The sequence below is a fragment of the Podarcis gaigeae genome, assembly GCF_964106915.1.
Source record: "Podarcis gaigeae genome assembly, chromosome: Z".
Classification (NCBI taxonomy): domain Eukaryota; kingdom Metazoa; phylum Chordata; class Lepidosauria; order Squamata; family Lacertidae; genus Podarcis; species Podarcis gaigeae.
Window position 1 is genome coordinate 10,326,421 of NC_139691.1, and position 21,527 is coordinate 10,347,947.

Here is a 21,527-nt window from a genome sequence, read left to right on the forward strand (position 1 = left end):
GTTCTGCCCCCCCACCTCCCACCCAAAGTCCTGGCAACGGGTACATGCCCACCATACCAAAGATGGGGAGCATTTTTCATACTGAGGGCCACATTCCTTTTTGGGTAAGCCTCCAGGGGCCACATGCCAGTGGTGGTTGGAGCCAGAGTCAAAGTGGGTGGGGCAGTGCATTTTACCTTTGCACAGTGTTTCTTCACACTTGCACAACACACTCTACCTTCCATCCAAGCAAGCAAGAAGCATTACCCAAGCTCCATGACACATTCCAGCCAGGCAAAAACACTCAAGGAGGGTGCAAAGCAGAACTGGTAAGGGGTGTGGGCCTGGGGAGAATCCTCAGGACCAGATAGAGAAGCTTGGAGGCTGAGGCTGAGCTTGAGTGTCCCATAGCTTTCCAAAATATAAAATCCTCAAGCCATTTGGGGGATCTTTGTTTTTTTGGGGGGACACCTAGATTTCAGCTGCTTCCCAGCTATGGATGGGCTCAAGTTACTTCAAATGGAACCGTCATTGCTGATATCTGATCCCTCTGCACTGTATGATCAGAATTACAAAAAAAAAAAGTCAGCAGCCCCCCACTGCATGCTGCAACATTCCTGAAACATCTAACAGCAGAGGCAAAGCATGTTGGCAGATGAAAACTAGAAGCATATTGTGGCACTGAACAGTTGGAAAGCTGTACTATCAAAGCACCGAGGAGTCAGAGGTGGCCTCCCCCAGAGGAAGGGAACACCCCCTGCAATCCACAGCGCAATTAGGCAATTTGAAACTCTGGACTTAGCAGTCTTATGGTGGAGAGTATGGTTTCCTTATATACAGGTGAAACTCGAAAAATTAGAATATTGTGGAAAAGTTCATTTATCTCAGTAATTCAACTTAAAAGGTGAAACTAATATATGAGATCGACTCATGACATGCAAAGCAAGATATGCTTCCACTTCTCAGAGGTCCAATCTTGCTCTATTTGCAATCCTTGTTTTGCTGATTTCGTTGAATATTCTAATTTTCTGAGATCGTTAATTTGGGGTTTTCATCAGCTGTTCGCCATGATCATCACAATGATAACAAAGAAAGGCTTGACATATCTCGCTTTGCATGTCATGAGTCGATCTCATATATTAGTTTCACCTTTCAAGTTGAATTACTGAAATCAATGAACTTTTCCACGATATTCTAATTTTTTGAGTTTCACCTGTATATTGTGCATATTACTTCACTTCCTTTAACACGTGGTATGCCCTCCTGCTCATTATACAGAGTAGGGCTCTGGACATCTGCCCCCAAGTCCTGCTGTTGACTTTAGCACTACTAACTGACCTTCCTTTCTGCATAAATCACTAATCTGAGGAAGGGAAAGGAGAATGTTAGCCGCTTTGAGACTCCTTAAAGGGAGTGAAAGGCGGGATATCAAATCCAAACTCCTTCTTCTTCTTCTTCTCCAAACTCAAACCGGCAGGTCACACAGACATAGAACCGGCAGGTGCTCTGAGAGCCAATCTTCTGCTGGGTACCTAAGCCCGGTGGGGAACTCATGCAGAGACAAAGCAGGCAGTCCCCTTTGAGGGTGGGCATTTCCGCTGCATCACTTACGAAAAGTTCCAATCACCACTGATGCCACAAGAAGGGCCAGAATAGCCACTCCTTGGCAGAGGCTGACCAGGAGGAGGCACAAGGCCAGGCCAGTGGCCTTGGAGGTGATACTCCTAGGTTTGGGGGAAATACCACGTGATAAGGTGTCCTCCATGCTGACATCACTTGCAACAGAGGAAAAAACTGCACTGGGCTCCTTTTAAAATTGCTACATTCACCTTTTCCCAAAAAAGGATGAAAGAGTCACACTTCCAGCTATATCCACACCAGTACCTGGAGCCAGCCAGCGTGTCTCCTCTTCTGGCAGACACTGACCTCATCAGTTCCTGAGCGAGATCATCCCTCCTGGAACGATGACTCAACATCATATTGGGTGCAAGCATGCTGGGTGCTGAGCCTTGGGAATCAGCTGCTCAGCAAATACACTTTTTCAAATCAAGCACAGCAGAGGAAGACCCCACAGCCAGGGAGCCTCTCCCACGCCGACAGGTGGGATGGCTACAGCCCGTTCCAAAAATCCACTTCCTTAAATGAAGGCTCATCTGCCCCCACTTTGTTCTGCACCCAGAAACTGATGGGAAAGCATCACACTCTCTTGTTTCATCTCGGCAGGTCCAGAGGCTGCTGCCACTTTGCCAGTTTCCCCCACCCACGGCTCTCGGCGATCTCCGCTTCTGTGCTGAAGGATGACAACAGTCCTCCAGGCACACGCACAATGAGGAAACAGCAGGGAAAGAGGCTAAGCAGCTCACATGCACAGAGGAGGAACGCATGCCATATCCATCTCCACAAGCCACTCCAATCCCTCACACAGTCGTGTGAGCTGGCTGAGTGACAACGCAAAAAGAGAGAGAGAGAGAGAGAGATTTTCCTTTCTGGCTCATCCTCCTTCCTTCCCCACACGATTCTTGTTATAATCACCTCTGCATGCTCAGGGCTTAGCCATCACTGCATTTCACATGTACTGTGATAGCTCTAATCACAGCAGATCATCTTAGGACAACCTCCTGCTTGGAAATGCAGGAATTCCAGAATGAAGAGCTTTCAGGGGTGCAAAGCCCTGTCGTTATCTAAGTGTACAAACTACCTGAAACCAGGGCAGATGGTATTTTTGCACCCAAAGGGCAGTATTCTCTAAAGAGTAGCCTTGTGGGGCCACAGGTCAGAGGTGGGTGTGGCCAGGGGCAAAAATGGGTGGAGCAATGGGTGTGAATCTTTCTTGTTTATGCTAGTAGGCTAGTTTCTACTCACACACGTTCCTCCAGGCAAACAGGAGGCACCACCAGAGCTCAAGGGCACATTCCAGACAGGCAAAAACACCTGAGGAGGGTGCAAAGCAGGGCTTGCGAGGGATGTGTGTCCAGAGGGTCTGAGTGAAAGGCCTAGAAGGCTGTGCTTGGCCCTTGGACCTGACGTTCCTGACCCCTGCCTTGCAACTACTCTGCAAGGTAAGTCAATATGATCACCCCCTCCCTTTGTCCCAAGTTGCCTTTAGACTGCAGAACTGACCTCCTCCACCAGCCAGCAGAACTGAGGGCTACTGAGAGGCCGTTCCACCAGACTCCAATGAAGGCTCTTATGGAGCAAGAGGGAAATCAGCTTGGGCTCCTCCACTGGCCAGAGAAGGAGCAGGTGCAAGGAGTTTGCTTTCATTCCCTCTCTGTGAGAAAGAACTCTAAAATGCAGATTGTTTTGAATTCCTCCCCATCCTGATTGCCTCCCAGCTTGATCTCATGTCTGGATAAATCACTCTGCTTAGTTGCTAAATAATACCTCCAGACCACCCATCTTAACTGAGTTACAGATAGGTAGCCGTGTTGGTCTGCCATAGTCAAAAAAAAAAAAATCCTTCCAGTGGCACCTTAAAGACCAACTAAGTTAGTTCTTGGTATGAGCTTTCGTGTGCATGCACACTTCTTCAGATACTTCTCCAGGTATCTGAAGAAGTGTGCATGCACACAAAAGCTCATACCAAGAACTAACTTAGTTGGTCTTTAAGGTGCCACTGGAAGGAATTTTTTTTTTTGTTTCATCTTAACTGACTTACTGATAACCCTTAGGGCACCTCATCGAATGATCTCCATTGTTACACTTCCAACAGGAGTAATAAAAGCAGTATTCAGGAAAAGGTACCAGGAGCTGAACAGAAGGCTCTGGAGTGAGATCCAGGCTCACATTAAGCCTCTGTGCAATATTATTCCATATCATAGAATTGTAGAGTTGGAAGGACCACCAGGGCCACCTAGTCCAATAAAGGAAACTTTTGCCCAGTCTGGGGTTTGAACCCATGACAATGAGATTAAGAGACTCGTTCTCTACTGACTGAGCTATGCATTTTCTCTGCTTAATATTTCTCAGCCAGCTTTTGCTCTCAGAAGCATTCCTGTAATGATGGACTGCTTGATGGAAATCTTACTTAACGGCTGCCATGAGTGATTTGGCTTTTCATCCCAAGCCACAATTACCACCATCCTTTAAATATTTCAGTCTCCTTTGGAGGAGCACTTGCCTGCAGGGAGCCCACAAATGCCCATCCCTTTCTAACGAGACAGGGATGAAGAACCTTCTGCAGTCAGGGGGCCACATTCCCTTGCATGAAATCTTCCAGGGGCCACATGCCAAGGGCAGGGTGTGGCCTGGGGCAAAAGCAATCAGAGCAGTAGAGGCAGCTCCAGTATAGTAGGCTATAATCCAGCCACACAATGTCAGGGACTGGCTGGGTGAAGAGGAATGGTTGGAGCCTCCGGCCGAAGAGCCCCCCAGGGAAGCAGCTGGGGAGGAAAGCTCATAGCCAGGAATGTGGTGTTGTGAGTCTGAAAACAGGTCAGAGTAGGAGGGACGCTGGGAGGTGGGAGAAACAACAGGCTCGAGGGGAAAAGAAGGCCAGAGGCAGAAAACCGTTCATAGGCTTGCCAGAAGGAACAACCCCCTGTGATGTTAACATATGAGAGTGCTGGAGGTGAAATAGTTAAACAAGTTACCCAATCAGAACCCAGGGGGGTGGAGTCAGAGGGACTATAAAACCAGCTCTGGGAGGGGTGAAGGAGGAGTTTGTTGGGAGTTGGGTGGTTGGTTGGAGTGGGAGTGAATTGGGATAGAGTCTGTGGGTAGACTGAGTTAGTGTAGTGAAATAAGCTGAGTCAGGAACAGTTAGGAGCTAGGAAGACAAGTAAATAACTGAGAGGTGGTGTAGTGAGTGAGAGCAGGTAGCGGAAGTTATAGGTCTGGATAGGCATCCCATGATTGTAATGGGCTGATACCGTTTATGAAACCACACACTTGTTAAACTGCAATAAATAAACAGAAGTTTATTTTCCAATTTAACCCTGACTGGACTCAGTATTGTATCAGGTAGGACCTGGGTGGTGGCAGCGAGAAATAAAGTGGTGGCACAGGGATCAATAGACCGTGAAACATCCAGGGACCCTGTGTGATCACACACACCCCTTCCCTTACACACTGCTGGGGGGGATCTCTCAACATGGGGGGAAAGGAAAGCCCCATTTTGCCACTTCCACTGATGGGCTTCATTCATGAAATGAATCCCACCCAGAAAACATGGAAAGGATATTCAATACGAGGATTCCAAAGCAGAAAAGCTGGCAACTTGGAAAAGGTCAGGTTTTGGCTCACAGCTCTGTTTAGAAGTTGAGCCCCATCAAGCTTGCCAACCTCCTGAGTTATAGGAGACGGGAGCACAATTTTCTGACTGTGCAGTTTGGATATAGGGAAGCTGAACTCTAATGAACTTTGACTGCCAGATCCATTACTCCAGATGGGTTTCATTCCCTCTTTCCCACCCAACTCAGTATTTCTGATTCCACAACTAGGTCATTTTGCACATAGCTCAGAGTCAATCTTCAAGTCAGCCAATCTCTCTCATGAGAAATGGCACACTCTTGGAATTCCGTAGAGTACGGAAAATATCTTGGGAAAAGCAGGACTTGCTCAGAAGCAAAACTCAACCCCTGGCATAATTTATTTTTTTAATGGAGTCAGCTTTATTAATATCAGCAGGAGATGCCTGGCCTGAGCAGTTATCAGTCCTAATAGAATTTAAAAGAATTAGCTTCAGTCATCAGTTAGACAGGCTGCACAGATGGATGCTTAATAGCTTTCATGCTGAGCCCAGGCCTGGTACCAGAAACGGTTCTCATAGGAACCCCGGACAACCCACAAGTGGAAGACTTGGAGGAGCAAGTAGGTTCCCTGTAACCACTGTTGGTGACCCCCTGAAGGGGCTCCCAGTCCTTGTGAAAGGTTCGGGTCAAAGAAAGGCAACATAGCACGCATCTATGAAGTCACTGCACAGCTCATGAGCAAGGGGTCTCCTCATGAGCAAGCAGTTCATAAAACGGCTTCACTATCAACAGTGGTGGTTTGGGCGTTGTCTTGGGAACCTAAAGTATGTAAGGCATCCTTTGGGAGTCTTACAACAGGTGGAAATAACCAAAGTCCCTGGCTTCTTGGTCAGACGATCTTGCCTAGCATTGGTGCATGTTGCTTGAGCACCTGGTGGTGGTGCCTCACCTTGCCTCTAGATCATGTTTTCATTCTGGACATTGGCTCCTTTGGACAGTGCTGCACATGCAACCTTATTCTGGTTGGTGAGGGTTTTTGTGAAGAGGCTTATAATAAATCATAATAATAGTGTTGTCTTTGTTGTTGTGCTATATATTTTTGTGTTTTACATTGTAAACTGCCCTGTGATCTCTGGATGAAGGGCAGAATAGAAATTTAATTAATTAATTAATTAAAAAACCTCCTTGAAGTGGGACCCCCCCTTCTCCCCAAGGGCACCCACAGGAGTGCTATGCAGATGGTGGCATTACGTACACTTTGCCCAATGACAGCACAATAATTTTGTTCCCTCTAGAGCAGTGGTTCCCAATTAGGGGTCCCCTGGGGGTTTGTGGATCACACCCAGGGGGTCCGCGGCACCACCCCCTGCCAGGGATTCGCTTATCTTGCTAATTGGACAGTGAGAGCCTTCCACGAGTCATCCAGCCTCTGCTCACAACCAGCGCCTGCTTCCTGGTAGGGGAAAAACTTGTGAAAGATTTGCTGAATGGCAAATGAGCTGGGATTGGGCAGAAACCTCTGGCACAGTTTCTTAGGGCTCTTGCAATTGGAGGGGCGAGAGAGAGTGCAAACAGCTCACATGCTTATCGTTTTTAAAAAAGTAAAGTATTCCTTCTCCTCGATCTCTACTTTTTAGAGTCAATCCAGTCTTTGTAAGGCCCTGGTAGCAGGGTTCTGGAAAAGGCTGCCTCTTCCCACACATCCCTTCACAGACCTTGCAATCCTCTTTGGTGCAATCCTTTATCCAGGCGCCCCCTGCCAAGGGAGGTATGGCTAGCAGCTACTAGAGAGGGGGTCTTTTTGGTGTTGGCATCCCAATTAAGGAATGCTCTTCCTATAGGGATTCACTTGGGCCCTACTCTGTAGTCTTTCTGGTGACAGGTAAAGACCCTTTTTATGTTCTCAGGCAGTATTACTATCATCACCATTGATTTATTATTCTCTTTCTATACAGTTGTCTCAAAGCAACAATAAAAGCAGCATAAACAAACAAAACAAAACCCTGATAAAGCCCAAAAAACCAACAGATATTTTTAAAACAAAACTTACATCATACAAAATAGACACTCATGGCAAAGACTCATTTATCCAGCTGAGAAAGCGTAATGGAACAAAAACGTCTTCCATTGTTGATGGGCAATGCTGAGAGTGGGTGCCTGTCATAGCTCAACAGGAATGCTGTTCCACATAGCATATGGTTAACGTCCCCGTTTCCTGGTGACAGTCCCCGGATTCACAAATCTGTCCCCAGAAAAAATCTGTCCCCGGAATGTCCCCAGATTTCATTTAATGTCCCTGGATTTTTTAAGTGTGGTAGATTTATTAGTAGGGAATGAATGTTGCGTGATTGGTTCAACGGCACAAGACACATCATATGGGGAATTCCGGCGAGGTAAAATGGCGGGCGCCATGACAGCGAGCAGCTCCTGAAGCCAGCCAGAGCCAACTGCACTACCAGGCTTGATCCGGGCTACTGAGACTGCCGCTGTCGCTGCCAAGGGAGAACCAGGGATGCCCGGCACGTCAACCCTAGAAAACCCCAGAGCCGACGCAGGGAGAAGGAGGATAGGAGAAGGAGAAGGAAGAGAGAGAAAGAGGAAGAGAAAAAAAGAGGGGAGTCCTGACCTTGACCCGCTGCTACCGCCACTGCCACTAAGGAGGAAAGGTAGGGCAAGAACATGTGGCAGAGCCTACTCCATGGCTGCTAGCGCTCCAAGAGAGCAGACCGGGGCCCAGAGGAAGGCCATGTGACAGAGGAGACCACAGAAGAGAAGATATTACTTCTTCTTTTTTTTAAAAAAAAACTTTTTTTAATAACTTTTTTTCTCTTTTCAGAAAAAAAAGTGTCCCAAGATTCTTTGAAAAAAATCTGGTAACCTTAACATAGTAGGCTTCTCAGCAGCAGCATAGCTAGCCGCTTGGGTGCCTGGTGTGGGGGGCGTGTCCTGCAGCTGGGGGCAGGGCAATCTGTCCATGGTGGCGGGGCAAGCCTCTCCGCTGCCTCCCTCTCAGCTGTAGGGCAGCTGAGGGAGAGACAGTAGGCAGACACAAGTCCCACGCTGCCGTTTCAGGCAGCATGGAACCTGCAGGCACCTAAGCCACCATGGCACTCCTAAAAAGTTTCGTGAGCCCAATTTTTTTTTATTTATTTTAAACTCATTTTGTCACACACTCCCTCTCGGTGATGACACTTGGGGGGGCTGCAACCCCCCCCCCGCGCACCCCCGCTTCCTCCGCCACTGCTTCTCAGATCTTTGGAACTAGCAGGAAAAAATCTCCTACAGGCCACAGTGAACTACGGGGTATAAAAGGAACATATAGGATCCTATATATTAGTACCAACACATTGAGCTTTGTCCAGCAACAGATTGGCATTTTAAAGCTCTTCTTACTGTCCTTACGAAACTTTAAAGTTGTTGAAGTTAAAATATTGCCCTGGGAATTTTTATACTATCCATTCTCACAGCTTATCATCAGGTTGTATCAAGTTCTATTCAAAGCAGCTCTGCTGAAATTAATGGATCTAATGGATCACATTGCTAGGGCTGAAAATCCCTGGAAATCTCTCCCAATATGTGGACTTTAGGGCTTCAGCAAACGTCTCAACCAGATCAACACTGACACACACCGATAAGGATATTTTATTCCACAACAGAAAATAAACAAAGCAATCACACCCTTTCACAGCAAAACATGCAGACTTACAAACTCAGTGGCCAGGTAGAAAAGCAGTGATCTCTCTCAATGAAGGACATGTCTGAATAACAGCAACCATCAAGGATTTGCCTCAATTGCTCAAGGAGTAGGAGCAAAGAAAGGTTGAGTTCTCTTCTTACCTCCTATTAAAGCTTTATTTTATAATTATTGATTTCTGTGCTAGAGCTGGCAAGTCCATTGGTTAAAATTATGTCTCCCTATGGAAAATGACAATAACTGTTGTCATTTTTTCCTCCTTTTTCATCCTACTTTACTTAACCACAGGATGATCTGGGGTTCTAAATCACAGAGAATCCTCTTCAGCCACTGATCGCATCTGTTTTCCTGTTGCAAGAAACTGGCATTGACCTGAAAGCTCATTAAACCTGAGCAAAACTTTAATACAGAGGCTATCAATTCCTTATTTATGCTTTTTAACACTTAACTTTGATTTAACTAAAAAATAATAATTAAGTAATAAGCAATTTCTTAATTACATCAAGTATCCTGAATCAATATATATAATACAAAGGTTTAATATTTAAATCAGCACCAGAGAAGGCTGTTTCCCTAACACAAGCCTACTTCTAATCAATGCGAACATACAATGTGTAGTGTGTTTTCACAAAACTGGTAAACTGAAAACTTTAATAATAATGTTCATTATTTTCAATAGGTCTAGTATGAGTATGACTAGCAGTGGATAAAACTAATTGTGTTTTAATGTTCTCATTCATAGAGAGTTACTTTGCCTCCATGCTGCCAATATTTTGTGGGAAGGCACGAGGCAGAAATTTCGCTTTCCGCCACTGAAGTGGGTTAAAGGGGCTCGGTTGTCCTAGAGCAACAAATTCAGTTTAAAAATAAACTATTTGCAATTAAGGAGAGGTCAAACTGGAAGAATTATTATATTGTGCTGACTGGAGCTGATGGGAGTTATAGTTCAAGGCACCAGGAGGTCACAAGGTTGGCAGAAGCTGATTTTAATCAAAGCACACCTGCCGCACTTCACCCAAACAAACAGAACGATTCAGAATGTAATATGCTGAATGTGGCATTGCAGTCAATTTCAGAGTGCAGAAATGTTCAATTTGAACTCCTAGACTTGCCCTAGCCACTAACTAATACAGGCAGAAAGCTTTTCTTACATGGTGCTGGTGATCCCAAGCTGAGTCTGGACTCAGAGGTCTCTCCTGGCAAACGGGCTCTGCAGATTTGCTTTCCGCTGTGGACTTTCTGGAGTCTGCTAACTCCACCTGAAGACACTCCAGCTGGGGATTTGGGTTAAGCATTTGTAGATCTTAGCTTGTGAAATCATGGCAGTTACCTGGTCAGTTTTCAAGGTGTTGACACAGAGCAGACAAAGGTCAATCCCAACTGCTCACTCAGGAAGGAAGGAAGATTGGGGTCTTTGGTGGGGAGTGTAACAAAATGTCAAACTTACCCAATTCCAGCCTTTTCTATCATCTCTTAACAGGCACAGCCTGGCTGTGGTGATTCATGCACTGGTAACCTCAAGACTTGATTACTGCAATACACACTGTATGGGGCTACACTTGCACCTGGTTTGGAAGCTCCAGATGGTTTAAAATGCTACAGATTGTTGATCAGGAAATATTATTCCTGCCCAGCACATAAATCCAGTGCTCAAAAGCTTGTGATGGCTACCCACATGTTACTGGGCCAGGTTCAAAGTTCTTGTATTAATTTACAAAGCCCTTAACAACTTGACTCCAGGAGAGTTAAGGATCACCAAGTCCTTTATATTCCTGCCCCACACTGTCAATTTAAATGTATCCCTATTGTGTTTCATGACTTCCCTGATTTTGTATGTGAGCTGGAACTGGTCTGTGACCAAAATAATAAATTCATTCATTCCTGCCCCCTAACTGAATATCTGAGGGAGTTTTTGTTATTTGTCCCCCCACCCCATGGCGTAGATACATGGATTGCAACTACTTGAAGTCATGCATTCAGCTTTGTGGCTCAAGCTTGTCAAACTCCCTCCTGATTTAGCAGAGGCATACCTCGGATACCTTGAGCCCTTAGCAAGGAGCTGTATTGGCACAATTGTGTTGGCACCCCGCAGTAAAGTAAAATAAAATCATTTTACCGCAGTAGCCACATTAAAAATGACCACATTTACATGGCCCAAGTACTCAAAATGTCTGGAGTGAGGCTGAGGCAAAAGAGGAAAGGTGAAAAAATTGCACACTTTTGTAGCACGGTGCAAGAAGGATGGGAAGTTTCTCTCACATTTGATCTTTCTGGGAGAGTGGTCGTGCATCACCACAAGAAGAAGAAAAGTTTGGATTTGATATCCCGCTTTATCACTACCCTAAGGAGTCTCAAAGCGGCTAACATTCTCCTTTCCCTTCCTCCCCCACAACAAACACTCTGAGGTGAGTGCGGCTGAGAGACTTCAGAGAAGTGTGACTGGCCCAAGTTCACCCAGCAGCTGGATGTGGAGGAGCAGGGAATCGAATCCGGTTCACCAGATTACGAGTCCACCGCTCTGAACCACTACACCACACTGGCTCACCAAACATATCCACCATATGCTACATAGTCTGGTGGGTGTTTTTTTGGGGGGGGCAGCTGGGCCTGCACTCCTGTCCAGGGCCAGTTTTGCCAATCCCTAGATATGCCTCTGTGACTGAGTTTAGATGGGAACCCTCGTTGAACTTCAGGCACATGACTAAGAGCAGCGGTCGGCAACCTAAGGCCCATGGGCCACAAGCGGCCCATGGAGGTCATTTAACTGGCCCGTGGACCCCCGCTGCCTGCTTGGGGACCCCCGCCACCTGCTCAGTCGGCTCCCGTGCGCCTGCAGCCAATGGGAAGCTGCGCACGCTTCTTCAGCGCCAGAAAGAGCTCCGGAAAGAGTGTTTGCGTGTGCACCCACTCCAGCTCACCACAGCGTCTGCAGGACCGTGAACCGGCCCAAGTCACAGAAACTTTGCTGACCCCTAGATGAAACGGTTAAATCTGCTATGATAAAATGGGCACAAGATGTTGGACATAACATTATGTTTGCTGACTGGGAACAGTTATGGACCACAGGTATGAGGTTTACGGCATGTAATGCCTTAAGAGAGAATATTATGAAAATGATTTACAGGTGGTACATGACCCCACTCAAGCTTGCAAAAATCTATCATTTGCCCGATAATAAATGTTGGAAATGTAAAGAAAATGAAGGTACATTCTTTCACCTTTGGTGGACGTGCCCTAGGATTAAGGTTTTCTGGGAAATGATTTATAATGAAATGAAAAAGGTACTTAAATATACCTTCCTGAAGAAACCAGAGGCCTTTCTCCTGGGCATGGTCTGCCAATTGGTGCCAAAGAAGGATAGAACTTTCTTTATGTATGCCACAACAGCAGCAAGAATACTTATTGCAAAGTACTGGAAGACACAAGACCTACCCACTCTGGAAGAATGGCAGATGAAGGTGATGGACTATATGGGATTGGCAGAAATGACTGGCAGAATCCGAGACCTGGGAGAAGAGATGGTGGAAGAAGATTGGAAGAAATTTAAAGACTATTTACAGAAATATTGTAAAATTAATGAATGTTAGAATGATGTTGGATAGAAATTAAGTGGCTTCCAGCTGTAATGCTTAAGAGAATATAAAAAAAAAGGTTTAGAAATAGGTAAAAATTTAATGGTAGGGATTTGCTGAACTAACAATCTGAATTGGAATACAAAAAAGGGAGGTATGAGGAGGTCCGGGAAATAAATTAAAGGAAAATAAGTAATGGAAACTCTGTGTTTTTAATTATTTTTATTTTGGTATTTTTGGTATTTTTTTCTTTTTATTTTTTTATTGTATTATTATTGAAAATCTTAATAAATATTCTATGAAAAAAGAAACTTTGCTGACCCCTGACTAAGAGTTTCTTATACCTGCAGGCATTTCAAGGAGGGTTTTTTGTTGTTTCTCTGATGATTTTTTTTAAAATGGTTATTATTCTTTGTATTATTATTTTTAAATTATGTGCACCACTCTTCCCTCACTGATGCCTTTTTTTCCAGTAAGACTGTAGACTGTTTCCTTTTCAGGTTTGGTTTCCTTCCTGCTTCTTCTTCAGTATTAGTGTCAGACCTTTCTTTTGCTCGTCTCATGACTCCATGATGGCCACATGTAAGTTTGTGCTCAGAATGGTTTGTTTGCCAGGAGTAATAACCCTTAAGTTTATTTACTCATTCATTCATTCATTCATTCAGCCAGGTTGGCATGCATCTGTCTCAAGAAACCATGGAATGCGCCTCCAGGAATGAAGTCAAACTGCTATGTTAGCAGCACTGAAATTACTTCCTCGGGGTGCAAGCCTGGGCAGTGTGTCTGGAGGTCCTGGGCTGCTCAGGCGACAAGACCCCCCTCTTGGCCTTGCTGATGTGGTCCAAAGAAAAGCAGAAATATTACCATACTATTTACTTACTTATTCCTGCACTGCTATATATGCCAAACTTTACATGGCTAGCCCAATGCCCAGCCTTGTTTGCCCTCTGGAAAAAGGCCGGGGGGGGGGGGACTGGCACAAGCACCTCTCTTAAATAAAGCTTTTAACAGCATTGTTCTGTTTTTATTTGGTTGCTTTAAAAAAAAATCACCAATATACATTGTTATCAGATTCTTCCTAACATGGCATGCCACCGAACTGTATTCTGCATCTCATCATTTTGATACTGAATAAACAAGTTCCAGCTCTGTACAAATAAATCATTTTGTTCTCTTAATTCCCCTAGCAGTGGCGTAGCGTGGGCTGTCAGCACCCGGGGCAAGGCAAGTAATTTGCGCCCCCTAACCCGTGGATTTGCGCCCCCTAACCCGTGGATTTGCGCCCCCTAACTCCCAGGTGTTGCGCCTGGTGCGGCCGCCCCCCTGCACCCCCCCACGCTACGCCACTGTCCCCTAGTTCTTTTAATATTGGTACGTTTAACCATATAGGCCAGATCCCAAATTCTGAGGCAGCAGTCCATGTTGATAAGTGGATCCACCTCTCATCCATGCATTATTTGTATTACACACCAGTTATAAATAGAAAGCTATAAATAGCACCTTTCAGTTCCATCTTTGTGGGAACAAAGTAAAACAGTCGATACGGGCACCCCAATGCCTCTTCCCCAAAAAAGGTGTAAAGCTGAATTACCTCCACTGCAATCAGAGATAAAACTGCTGCCTTTTCTGCCAGATTCCAGTCCACAAAGTACTTCTGAAACTCGATACTGCTACAGAAAATCCTCAGTTCCAGAAGAAGCACATGGAAGGCATTGCCACTTCTGAAATCCGAGTTGCACCTTCTTCCTCCTCCTCTTCCTCCCCCTCCCCCCACCCAACATACAACCTCTTTAAGAGCAGGTTATTTTGGAAAGAGCGTGCCGCCTTCATTCCTGTTCCTTTGCCATCCGGAGTTCCCTTACATGGTCAAGAGAGGGGATTTGACAGGTCCCAGGAGGCTTTTCCCTAAGGCAAACAGATTTCCCATAAGGGAAAGTCAGGGGGAGGAAGGCTGATTTTGTGCTTCTGTCCTGCAGCACAAACATAACATAAGCAAATGCCAACGGGAAGCTGGGATGGAAATTATCTTTGCCACTCATACAGAATAATTCTGCAAGCTCCAAATCCTACTGGGGTGGGGAAGACACTGTACAGGGTGGCAGCAACCTGATTTAGGCACCACAGCATCAAAGTAACAGAGGACCTGCTAATGTAACGTAATATAAAAGGTAAAGGGACCCCTGACCATTAGGTCCAGTCGTGAACGACTCTGGGGTTGCGGCGCTCATCTCGCTTTATTGGCCGAGGGAGCCAGCGTACAGCTTCCAGGTCATGTGGCCAGTATGACTAAGCCGCTTCTGGCGAACCAGAGCAGCGCACAGAAACGCCATTTACTTTTCCGCCGGAGTGGTACCTATTTATCTACTTGCACTTGAATGTGCTTTAGAACTGCAAGGTTGGCAGGAGCAGGGACCAAGCAATGGGAGCTCACCCCGTCGCTGGGATTCGAACCGCTGACCTTCTGATCGGCAAGTCCTAGGCTCTGTGGTTTAACCCACAGCGCCACCGGCGTCCCTTTTCATAAATAATTTGGGGCTCAGGGCAGGGCCAGCCCAATACATTTTGTCACATGAGGCTCACCACAAAATGGCACCTCCTCCACCAGGAACAATGGAGGAATAAAGATCTACACTGGGAAAAAGCAGTGAGTGAAGATCTATGTTGGGAACAATAGGTAAAATCAAATCAACCTTACCTAACAGTTGAAGTGGGAATCAAAGGTACTCATGAAGTGGAAAGGGGCATACACTGAATCACACTGGGCAGACACAGACCCCAGGAGACCACAGAAGACAGCTTCTGTCATTTCCTTCTTAGGGATTGGGAAAGGCCAGCAGCATCTCTGATTTGCAGAGGCCGTGATAATAATAAAAATAATAATAGTAATAGTAATAATAATAATAATAATACCCTGCAAAAGTAACACAGTATACAAAGAACATAAAAACATAAAAACAGGCAATCAATTAATTAAAATACATCTTAAAATTAATTCAGAGCAAATTAAAATCTGGACAGATGGCAGTCCACAGGTAAAATTGAGAGTGGTTAGATTCTCCAGGGCCAGCTGTTACCACTGGTCTTATAAAGGACCTGTGAGTGGACTAGGAGGCCTCTTTAATGCTTCTAAAAGAAAAGAATCAGACTGAACCCAACCAAAGACCTGGCGGAACAGCTCCGTCTTGCAGGCCTCACGGAAAGATGTCAAATCCCACAGGGCCCTGGCCTCTTGTGAGAGAGTGTTCCACCAGGGCGGGGCCATGGCTGAAAAGGCCCTGGCTGTGGTCAAGGCCGGTCTAATCTCCCTGGGGCCTGGGATCTTCAGGGTGTTATGATCTGCAGACCTTAAGGTCCTCTGTGCGGCATAGCAGGAGATGCGGTCCCGTAGGTACGAGGGTCCTAGGCCATATAGAGGCAGCAGTGGGGTGAGGACAAAGAAGGAGGCAGACCCAGCCTCCAAAGAGGTTGTGCCATTGCAGCAGCAGGGGACACACTCCTTGGAAGCCGGATCCCCTGCCCTCGTGGATCCTACCACCTGAGTCCTCCCCTGGCCAAAAGGATGAGTGGGCCATGGCTCTGGATGTTACAAAATATAATAATAATAATAATAATAATAATAATAATAATAATAATAATTTATACCCCGCCCATCTGGCTGGGTTTCCCCAGCCACTCTGGGTGGCTTCCAACAGAATATTAAAAACAATACAGCATCAGACATTAAAAACTTCCCTAAACTGGGCTGCCTTCAGTTGTCTTTTAAAAATAAAATAGTTGTTTATTGCCTTGACATCTGGTGGGAGGGCGTTCCAAAGGGCGGGCACCACTACCGAGAAGGCCCTCTGCCTGGTTCCCTGTAACCTCACTTCTCGCAGCGAGGAACCGCCAGAAGGCCCTCGGCACTGGACCTCAGTGTCCGGGCAGAAAAATGGGGGTGGAGACGCTCCTTCAGGTATACTGGACTGAGGCCGTTTAGGGCCTTAAAGGTCAGCCCCAACACTTTGAATTGTGCTCGGAAACGTACTGGGATCAAAAGATCAAAGCAGACTTTAAAGCAGTGTTTCTCAAACTTGGGTCTCCAGCTGTGGTTGGACTACTACTCACATCATCCCTGACTACTGGTTCTGTTATAGCTAGGGATGATTGGAGTTGTAAGTCCATGTTAGAGAAACACTTGCTTGACGTATTGGCCATTCCACATCAAATAGGTAGCGCTCCAGCAGGAAGGTAAACAGCATTTCCATGCGCTGCTCTGGTTCGCCAGAAGCGGCTTAGTCATGCTGGCCACATGACCCGGAAGCTGATAGATAGATTTATTGCGGCCATTGGCCCATATCGAAAACAATACATCAAAATTTATCCATAAACAATACAATTTAAACAGTTCCAAGTTAAAACACCCATATAAAACCAATTTTACTTCAGTTAAGTGAACACTATACACAATAAGCTCCCTCTATGTAAACCGCAATTCAAATCCATCAGATTTTGGGGGGTATGCGTCTTAGTTCTGGCACTTATTGATGGTTCTTAAGTTTATCTAAGCTGTCAGAGTCATACAGTGATCCATTTCTCCTCTTTTGAAATAAAACATTAATCAGGTATCTAGTGACTGCAAGGGATCTACTTGTATCTTCGTCGTTTAATAAGTATATTAGACCCGGAAGCTGTATGCCGGCTCCCTCGGCCAATAAAGCGAGATGAGCGGTGCAGCCCCAGAGTTGTCCACGACTGGACCTAATGGTCAGGGGTCCCTTTACCTTTAACTATGGAACCTTTTGTTTTCAGTTTTTTTGTGAGCAGGGGATACAAAGGAACTGAACAAGGAAGAATATTCCATTGGTATTGGGGCCATGATTAAAAATCGGTCCTGCTCCAGAGGCATGGGACGACAATCCATCAAAGCTCTCAAAAATATGGCACCCAGAGTGGAGCCTTATTGGCTGCAGTGAGGACTTTGAGGCGTAAGTCCCATCACTCTGTTGCTGGGCAGGGTGATGGGGGGGGGGATTTCCAAATTGGAATCCAGACAATGGCAACAAGAAGCTGTGCACTAGCAGTCCATCACCATCAGCTTCTTCAAGGCAACATGAGCGACAATGAGCTTGACCAATCAGATGCCAGCTTTGGTGCTGGAGCGGGGGGGGGGGTTGGTTCAGCACCTGTTTGGCTGAGCTTGTTGCTGTTGCAGCTGGTGGTTATTGCTTTTTTAAAAAAAAATTGTCCACTCCAGTGCAGAGCAGAATGCATGTTCCAAATGCAAAATTTCTCAGCTTGCTCCTTTCCTGTGGCACATTTTGAGTGTGATTTGCATTCTGGACCAACAGCATTTGCACTTGGAATTCTTCCAATGATACTTAGCAATTATGTTTTTCCAGATCATCATTTTTTAAAAGGAAATCATAACTTTTCCCCAAACTATACAGTTCCTACACTCATATTATAACAATAATAACAATGTTATAACAATATCACTTTTCTTTCCATTTTATCTCTTGGTTCAGAATACCAGTTTCCGTTCTGAAATCGTTCATATCTACACACACCAAAACAAAAAACCCTGCACTCAGTTATCTATTGCAGGCTGTTGATTATCTCCAGATTAAATAGATGCACTGATTAAATCCCAAACCTTAGCCAGTCATGAGCTTTCTTCCTTCAAAGAATAGCATGTCAGCTTTGAGCACAGAAAGCTGTGAGTCCACCCAGCTCAGTCTTGTCTATGTTGAAAGAGCACAACTACCTTGAAAAAGCAGAAATCTGCCCATGCTCTGAGATCTCCTAGAGAAGCTAGATTGGCTTCCTCCTTGCTGGCCTTCGGCTGGCAAGGCTGTTTTAATCTGGCAGGCCCTTGGGAATGGACTGGTTTGTTTTGTTTAAAGAAAGGGCTTCTATTAGTGCTGTGCTGTTTTTATTACCTGTATTTTAATGTTTGGTTTAGCCTTATTAGAAATTAATTACTTTTTAATGATTATCTGTAAATAAATAAATGCTTTTAGCTTTTTGTATTCTATCTGTGCCATTTTAATTTGTGTAATCCACCCTGAGCTCTGGTCTGTGGAAAATGTGGAGTATAAATAAATAGATAAGTAAATGATACACTGACTGGCAGCAGCTCTCCGGGGTCTCATATCCTGCGTATCCTCTATCCCAACATAAATTAGGCATATAAAAAGACACTACAATGGTATATATATTGCACCTGAACCAGTAGGAGAATTTCATTGAACAGTATGATGTATAGGAGAAGGTTTTTGCATTTCTCCAAGTGTATCTTTTACCAAAGTTGTGGTAGGGGAAAGAGACAATGCGTCATCTGTGGAAGCTTAAACTTCAACAGGCAAAGCAGTTTGCCACTGGGGGTCCAAGAAGCTGCACCTGTTTGATTTCTGCCTATCATGCAGCCCAAAACACATTGCTTCTTTTCACCTTCTCTGGGAATTTTAACTTGACTTATGGAATGTTGTCATCAGCTGAGTCTTTTCACAGCTTGGAGATGCAGGCAAGAGACACTTGTTAGACTTCTGGTTTGTGTTATGGTCTACAGTGGTACCTCTGGATGCGAACGGAATTCGTTCCAGAGCCTCATTCGCATCCTGAGCAGAACACAACCCACGTCTGCACATCACAATTTGCCACTTCTGCGCATGTGCGTGATGTCATTTTGAGCGTCTGCGCATGCATGAGTGGCTTAACCTGAAAATGCTCAACCTGAAGCTACTTTAACCCAAGGTATGGCTGTATTTATGTATGCAACAACGGCCGCTCAAATTATATATGCCCAGAGATGGAAAGAAGAAGTAGTCCCAACCAAGGAAGATTAGAAGCAAAAACTGTTGGAGTATGCAGAAACCTACCCAAAGAATAAGAAATCAATAAGATAGACTTTTTTTATTTAGAATGGGGAATACTATTTGAAAAACTATTCCAAACAGCTTAAAAGAGCAGCAGTATTAAAATTTAAAAATGAGCAGTGAAACAAATTAAATAAATAAAGGATAAGTAACAAATGGGTTTAGGGACGCAGGTGGTGCTGTGGGTTAAAGCCTCAGCGCCTAGGACTTGCCGATCGAAAGGTCGGCGGTTCGAATCCCTGCGGCGGGGTGCGCTCCCGCTGCTCGGTCCCAGCACCTGCCAACCTAGCAGTTCGAAAGCACCTCCGGGTGCAAGTAGATAAATAGGGACCACTTACGAGCGGGAAGGTAAACGGCGTTTCCGTGTGCGGCTCTGGCTCGCCAGAGCAGCGATGTCATGCTGGCCACGTGACCCGGAAGTGTCTCCGGACAGCGCTGGCCCCTGGCCTCTTGAGTGAGATGGGCGCACAATCCCAGAGTCTGTCAAGACTGGCCCGTACGGGCAGGGGTACCTTTACCTTTACCTTTAACAAATGGGTTTAAATTGGATATGCAGTGATAAAAGATATGACATAAGCAACCACAGAAAGAGGGGAGGGGGTCAGTATCAATATCTGGTAATTTAAATTGCATGTGTAAATTTGTACTATTATAAGTTTATAAATGAGAAAATGAAAAATAAAATTACAAAAGTGGGAGGCATGAGTATGCTCTCAAACCCCTGGCACCCCAAAGAAAAACCAGCCATCTTAATAAAGGCACAGAGTCTCTTTGAGAAGCAAGGGTGGCAAAGCTGGAAGCAGGGCAGGGGAACAGAAATAAACAAGACTGTCTGCCTGGCAAGGTTGTAGTAGAGGCAATGTGGCCACAAACCTCCTTGATTTAACAGCCAGACAGTTTCATGTATAAGATCCATGGATCCTAGGAACAAACAGGAGATGCCGGCAATTGAACCTGGAGCCTTCTGTACACAAAGCAGAGGCTCCATTACTGAGCTACATCTGTTCCCCTAGCAACAAACTAAGGTTCCAGTCCTCATTGTTCTGAATAAAGAGCTGATTTAAATAAAATCACAGAGAGCTGCCTTCTAGCCTATCAGGCCAATATTTGCCATTGCTTAGTATTTTTCTGGATCACTGCAGGTGGTGACAGCAGTCACGAAATTAAAAGACTCCTGCTTCTTGGGAGAAAAGCAATGACAAACCTAGACAGCATCTTAAAAAGCAGAGACATCACCTTGCCAACAAAGGTCCGTATAGTAAAAGCTATGGTTTTCCCAGTAGTGATGTATGGAAGTGAGAGCTGGACCATAAAGAAGGCTGATCGCTGAAGAATTTATGCTTTTGAATTCTGGTGCTGGAGGAGACTCTTGAGAGTCCCATGGACTGTAAGAAGATCAAACCGACCCATTCATAAGGAAAACAGCCCTGAGTGCTCACTGGAAGGACAGATCCTGAAGCTGAGGCTTTGGCCACCTCATGAGAAGAGAAGACTCCCTGGAAAAGACCCTGATGTTGGGAAACACAAGGAGAAGGGGACGACAGAGGACAAGATGGTTGGACAGTGTTCTTGAAGCTACGAACATGAGTTTGACCAAGCTGCAGGAGGCAGTGGAAGACAGTGTGGTGTGCTCTGGTCCATAGGGTCACAAAGAGTCGGACACGACTAAACATCTAAACAACAAAATATTTTTCTACACTGACTGGCAGTGGCTTTTCGGGATCTCAAGCAGGGCAATTTCCCAACCCTAACTGGAGAGGCCAAGGACTCAACCTGGGTCCTTCTGTATGCAAAGCAGATGCCCTACCACTCCCTTTCATGGAGCTTTCTTGTTGAGAAGCAGTCTACCTTGGAATACCAGTTGCCTTGGGAGCAAGTGGCTTCCCATGATCTCCCAAGGGGGCCAGTGAATGCAAGGACACCTGACTACTATGAGGCATGTCTACCCCTTGTGCTCAAGATCACATACTGACCCATCTCCTGGTTTCACAGGCAGTAGACCTCTGGCTTGGCCACCGGATGCTGTGGACATGCAACACGGGGGAAGCCTGGCTGCCTTTTCTGTGCCACTTGTGTTCTTCCCAGAGAAGTACCAGGGTGATGACTTTTGGAAACAGGATGTCAGACAAGTATCACCTGGTGCACCTTTTGACTGACCCCATCAAGCAGTTCCTACGCTGGAAAGGCTATTGAGATGCCTGTGTGATTTGAACACACAGAGATACAGTTATTTTAT

At 45.5% G+C, this 21,527-nt stretch overlaps 1 protein-coding gene across 4 annotated transcripts in view; it reads right to left on the minus strand.

Annotated features, from left to right (window-relative positions):
* The window catches only part of KCNT1 (potassium sodium-activated channel subfamily T member 1), a 196,052-nt gene that overhangs the window by 173,386 nt on the left and 1,139 nt on the right, over positions 1-21,527 (minus strand). For 2 of the 4 annotated variants that reach the window (XM_083721635.1, XM_083721634.1), the window contains exon 1: positions 14,029-14,182. The exons of 1 other annotated variant lie outside the window; for it this stretch is intronic. The gene's annotated coding sequence lies outside the window, so the exon portion shown is untranslated. Of the gene's footprint in view, positions 1-13,937; positions 13,962-14,028; positions 14,183-21,527 lie in introns of those variants that run through there. One more of the 4 variants, XM_083721637.1, reaches the window with a different exon arrangement.